Genomic DNA, 6026 nt, shown 5'->3' on the forward strand with positions numbered 1-6026 from the left:
ATAGTGTCTCAGGTGCTTGGCAAATTGTATGTAGAAGAAGAAGAAGAAATGATGTTGTTTCATCCAGTTATGTCAACTTTGTCTTCTGTATAATACAGCTCTTTTAGATGTTAATAACTCCAGATAGAAAAAGTGTACCTCTGACCTGATGCCACAGAACTGCTCTTTAGGCAGGCAGGCTGTTCAGTAGGTTCATCTCTGGCCATTAGCTGGCAGATCAAATCCCATTACTGTGAACACTGAACCTGGGGATGGAGAGGAAGGTCCAATTTTAGTGCCTAGTCTGCATCTCCACACCACTGCATAGATTTGGCATGCTCTGCTCCAAGGCCCAGTATATTTGCTGCAGGATAGAACTTCTGAAGCATGCAGCTGGTTCCTTATAGGAAGCCTGTGGTGGCATCTATGGCATCTGTTCTACATCTTGGCTGAAACCATTCTTAGAGCTTTACTCTCATGAGCACTCAATTCAGCCACAAAAATAAATATTTTTAAGATGAGACAAAATTGGGGTTTTTTGATGTTAATTGAAATATACACAGTATTTCTATCCATGTATTATAATGACAAAACATAGTAAGTGAACGTGTCTTAACTATGAATGGTTCAAGTGGATGTAATAAAAATAGTTTTCTAACTGCTTTGTATTCTGAGAGTCTATGGTATTACATACTCTAAATTGCACATTAGGATTGTTTGATATACCGATTTTAATTTCTCCCAGCCAAGTGGCTACCGAATCTACAGTATCAGTGCAATTACTGTATGTGTGTATTTGGTAGAGCATACAGAACTAATTACACATATAATGAATGCTAATCATCTATTAGAATGAAAGCACAGATTAGTTGTTAGTATTTTTACCCTTGAAGTCTTAAGGGCCCTAAATTTAGAGAGGATGATATGTCAGACCCCAGAGGTGTGTCACTGATCTACGTATTCTTTTGAAAGATGTAAAATGCTAGGTGTTTGCAGTTCTGTTGGGTGGCTCTTCCACAGCACTGTATTTAGCATGCTGTAAGTGCTCTCTGTTGAAATAGGCTCATATTCTAAATTATGTCAAATGTTTCTGTTCTGTTTGAATATGAAAAGCTTGTATAACATGTCAACAATGAAATATATCTTCTATTTGACGCATACCAGTTCCTTCTCCTTTGTTCTGGCAGCAATAAATAACAAATTATAGTATCTGTTGGTGATCATTTTAGATAAAGTCAAATCAAGCCAATTAGCAGCCTTGTTAGCAGGTATAATGAGCCTATTTCTTGCTAAAAAAGACTTGTGATCTGGACATGCTCCTGCAGGAAATAGTGACCTTGGGGAATATATAAACAAAAGATCTTTTTAAAGAAAAAAAATGTATAATTAGAAGAAGCATATTACAAAAAAAGGAGATTCTCCATATTTTAGGCAATGCCAGTCAAAATGCTATCCTGGTATTTTGAGATGTATATTTCGTCTGATTTGTATTGTTCTTTTCATTTGCCTTCTTAACTTTATATGTGTCCTGAATTTTCCACGAATTGATAACTATAGATTGCATCTAGGCTTTCCAATAAAAGCCAACCCAATGTGTGTGTGTGTGAGTTTATTTTTTTGTTGGTTTGTTGTTTGTTTTTTTTAAATCTGTATGTCAGCTATTGCAGCTGTGTGATTGCTTTTCTTGTTGTATCAGAAGAAGCAAACAGGTGCAGTTGCACTAATATTGATTCATTTGCTTCACAGTTGGCAAGATCTTTTTTTGATGCTGTCCAATGGCCTCATCTGCTGACTCAGCAAAGTGAATTAGTCCATGGGATCTCTCAGATAGGCTACGTTAGAGAAAATGTGAAATATACCTCACAAAGCCAAATCTTTTATAGATACGTAAAAGACAAAGAACAACAACAAAATCAGTTAGAACTGTTTTCTCTCATGTCCTGAATAAAAATATAACAAGTATTTGATTGCATGCAATTAGGTTGGCACTGGTGATTACATATATACACAGAAGAGATCCTTCGATCTACATTTAGACCCACTTTGCAGAAACTGCTGACTTCAGCACTGCTGTTTGTCAAGAAACTGCTTTGATTTTAGTTGGAATAGGCAGACTTCACCACACCTACTTTGTAGTGACAACCTTAAGTTGATAACATGTTGATCCAGCACGAACTGGGTTACTCTGCTTAGCTGACTGTGGCCTAATTTGGTATTTAAAAAAAAAAAAAAAAAGGGGGGGGGGGGGGGGGCGGGGAGGCAGAGCTGTGTATGTTCACATCTGGGAGGGGAGATTTGCATTTGACAAGGGAGAAAAAAAAAGCCACTTACCATTGCCACTCTTCAGAGGTACTTTTAAAGTGATTGCTAGCAGACTGAAAAAAAATCCACTGCATAACAGTTTTGTATTATTTTCTACTAGACAATAGGGTGCATTTGCAGAGAATCTGAGATGACACAATGTTTGGATTCTGTTATTAAAAAAAAAAAAAAAATCTTCTAAAAGTGTAATAGCATCATTTACTGCTAACTTCAGCATGGCAAGCTATAGCTATACATATGGCTGGAGAACATTTAAGAGAAAGAAGAGACTAGAGTGTAATTCTCTGGAGATAGGAAACGCAAAGCAAGGACGCTTATTATAAACAGCTTCTAAGTAGCTTATTAGAAGCTGCTTATTTGACACTTACTAGAAGCTGCCAGGGTTAAAAACATGCCAAAGCAGAAAGCATCACACAGCATAAACCGAACAGTACAGGCAGAGTGAAATCATTTTCCTAACTGCAAAGCCACATGCAAACTGACCAGACTGATCAACCTCACATCTACAGCCTATTAGTGCAAAGGACTAAATACACAATGCTTATACAATTAAATTGATCTTTGCACACACAACTTCCTGGTTCTCAGTGATGCAAAAAAAAAAGCAAGCCAAAATGAAAAACCGTTGATTGATGGATATGTACCAGTTTTTTCCCCCTGGGATAAAAGGAACACATGGTCTAGAGCTGTCACACTGACTGACACAGTTTAAGACAAAGTTTTCCTCTCAAGTTTTTAGCTTTGAGGCAGAGTGACCATATGAGGCAAATATAACTGTGTGAACGCCTAGGCTGGACCTGTAAAAAAAGTCAAAACACTAGTAATAAGATGAAGCCCTGCCCTTACTCTCCCCAACCCGTTTTTCAGCAAGAGTAACATAAATAAGGATGCCAGAGCTTAATTAAGTGCAGCACCAAAATCTGAAAAACAAAAAACCAAACTTGTCTGTTCATCCATCCTGGAAACGTGAGTATTTGCTGCAGATTACTAAAAGTGTCTTTTTACCCTCTTTTCACCCTGAAAGGCAAAAGTTTTGTTTCTCATATCAGCTCTTAATCACAAGATATATTGGCTATTGCAGTTGGCACTGTGAGGGTGACATTTGGGCACAGCTTGCCCTGCTTTAGTAATGGCATGTGCTGGAGGTGGCAGGGAAGGGAGATGGAAAGGGAGGTGGCCTGTCACTAGGTGGTCTAAAATGCAACTGTGAGAATGAAGTTACACGCACAAATACCGGCATGAGGATTAGCTTAACAACACTATTCTTTGTATACCTGCCTTAAAATAAAAATTTAGACAAGAAAATATCCTGGCCTGATTCCTAGTATCACAAATACAGGCAATTCAGAGCTGTGCAAGGATGACATAAAATGCATCCCTCAGTAAAGATAAATACACTAGACATTGGTCCCCACTTCTAATAAAGCAAGCTAAACAGCAACACGATCCCTTTGTTTGTATGCAATTGGGAAAGTGAAGAACAAGCATAGGAACATGGCAGACCATTAGTGTCATGTTTTCACAGAACCTACTTTATTGCATTTAGTTCTGCAGGTAAACTCTCTTACTGTGAACTACTATAACTTCCTAGGTAAATTGAGTAAACCTTTTCATTTACTAAGTAAAATTTCTAGAGACATGCCTTTTTGTTTGGTTGGTTTTTTAGCTATCATAAGTCAAAGCTCATAGTAATGTAAGTATGCACCATAGGTCCCACAAAGCTGTCGTAATAAAGCCATTTGGGATTCAGGAGGAAAAGGAGGAAATTCAGAAACTAAATACAAGGCTGGAAGGCGACAATACGTTTTAACTGGCTCTGGTTACTCAATCACACTTAAGCTGTCTGAGACAGCAGGGCCAACGTCATGCCTTATAAAGGCACAGGGGGAGGGAGGGAATTGTTATCCTATTCATTGAAGTTTTTCCACATTCCAAGCCCAGAAATCGTTTTAAAACTAAAATTACAGGAATGGCTATCTAACGAAACAATTAACCTTACATCAAGAAAAAAAAAAAAAAAACCTACAAAAAAAAAAAGCATAGGGAAAGCTAATGTAGGAATCAGCTAAGAATTCAAATCTTACAGTAACTATAGGGAAGTGATGCCGTAGAAAAGTCTATGCAGTGTTTACTAAAAAGAACTGGGGAAAATAATGGGACAGGGGAGTAGGAGGGGTGTACAAGACCTCTAGGACCAGATGCTAGTCACCCTTTTCCACAATGATGGGGAAGCGCATATTGAAAAAGAAAATAGTTATGCCAACATCTGCAGATGACAAAACCTGATGGAGTGGCAAATAACAGCTAGGACAGAGCAGTCACACAGAACAATAAGGATCACTCGCTGAAGTGAGCCCATTCAAACAAAATGCACTTCAATACAGGCAACTCCAGAAGTAAAATATGTCAGCATAAGAAATGCAAATCTTGCTATGAAAGGTATGTAGCTGCCTACGAGAAAGCAATGACTGGAAAGAATGAGGAGCACATAACAGATAAATAACTCATTGTGAGATTCCAGTACAATAGTGGTGGCAAAGAAGAGCTCACAAGGGTGGAGAAGCTTAATGAGATTACTGGCCTTGCTAATCAAGAGAAATAAAAAGGCTATGTTATCTCTGCATATGGCACCAGCAACACTTCTTTTGCATACTGTCCTGCTGCGTGCATCATGAAGATGCTGTTAAAACCCCTGTGAGACTGTGCACAGGGAGACATCACATACACATACATATGAGTCGTGGCAAAAAAAAAAAAAAAAAAAACCACAGCTTGCAGGGAGAGATTCAAACAGCTCACCCAAAGAAATAAAAATTTTTTAAAAGCACCAAAGGGTGCCCTGTCAATAAACTTTAATAGCCTTTGCAAAAAAAAAAAAAAAGCCACACTATACTTAAGTGCTTCTACATGGGGGAGAAGGGACGAGACGGTGGGAATGCACAACTGATAAAATTCACATCAGGAATTAGGAATTTAAAAAAACAAACAAAAAACACAACAAAACATAACACCAAAAAACAGCGAGGGGAGCTCTGCTTCATGACTGCTAGAACAATCCAGAAGCTTTTGGCAAAATAGGTGGCTTTTGGAATTACATGTAATGGATACTGGTGATGGGAGTTAAGATCAGATGATGCACCATCCATTTAGATTCACAGGAGACATCAAAGTGAAACCTCAGTAACACTAGTAAACACCAGGCAAGAGGGTTTGGGTTTGTCTTTCCCTTAACTCCTCCTCTCTTACAGCCCTGAAATACCCAAATTAATTTGATACACACTGCAGCCAACAAAGATTACTCTTAAAGCTCCGAGTTTTTAAACCGACAGTGCAAGGTTGAGGCATTTTAAAAACAACCCTGAATTACCATAACAGAGATGCACTATTCTGTTACTTTTTATAGCAGTTGATTATTAAAACTAATGAAAATCATCCTTCTCACTCTCAAATTATTTCCACGAGCAGACTAGAAGACAACATGCCTCTATGCCTCCAAGGCATCCACAGGCGAGTGTTTAGGTTAAAAAGAATTAAAAATAATAAAACCTTGTCTGCACCGACAGTGCCTGCTCTTTGCCCTGAGCTTGCCTTGCCCTCCATTACCGACTGCGCCTTCCCAGGGGCTCCGTGCCCCCTGCAGGTGGGTCAGTACCTACTCAGCCCTGGGCGCAAAGGGGAGCCGCTGCCCGCAGCGAGGGCAGGCACAGCCCGCGCTTTGCTGCGCG

The sequence above is a fragment of the Chaetura pelagica genome, unplaced genomic scaffold (assembly GCF_000747805.2).
Source record: "Chaetura pelagica isolate M959 unplaced genomic scaffold, ChaPel_1.0 scaffold142, whole genome shotgun sequence".
Classification (NCBI taxonomy): Eukaryota; Metazoa; Chordata; class Aves; order Apodiformes; family Apodidae; genus Chaetura; species Chaetura pelagica.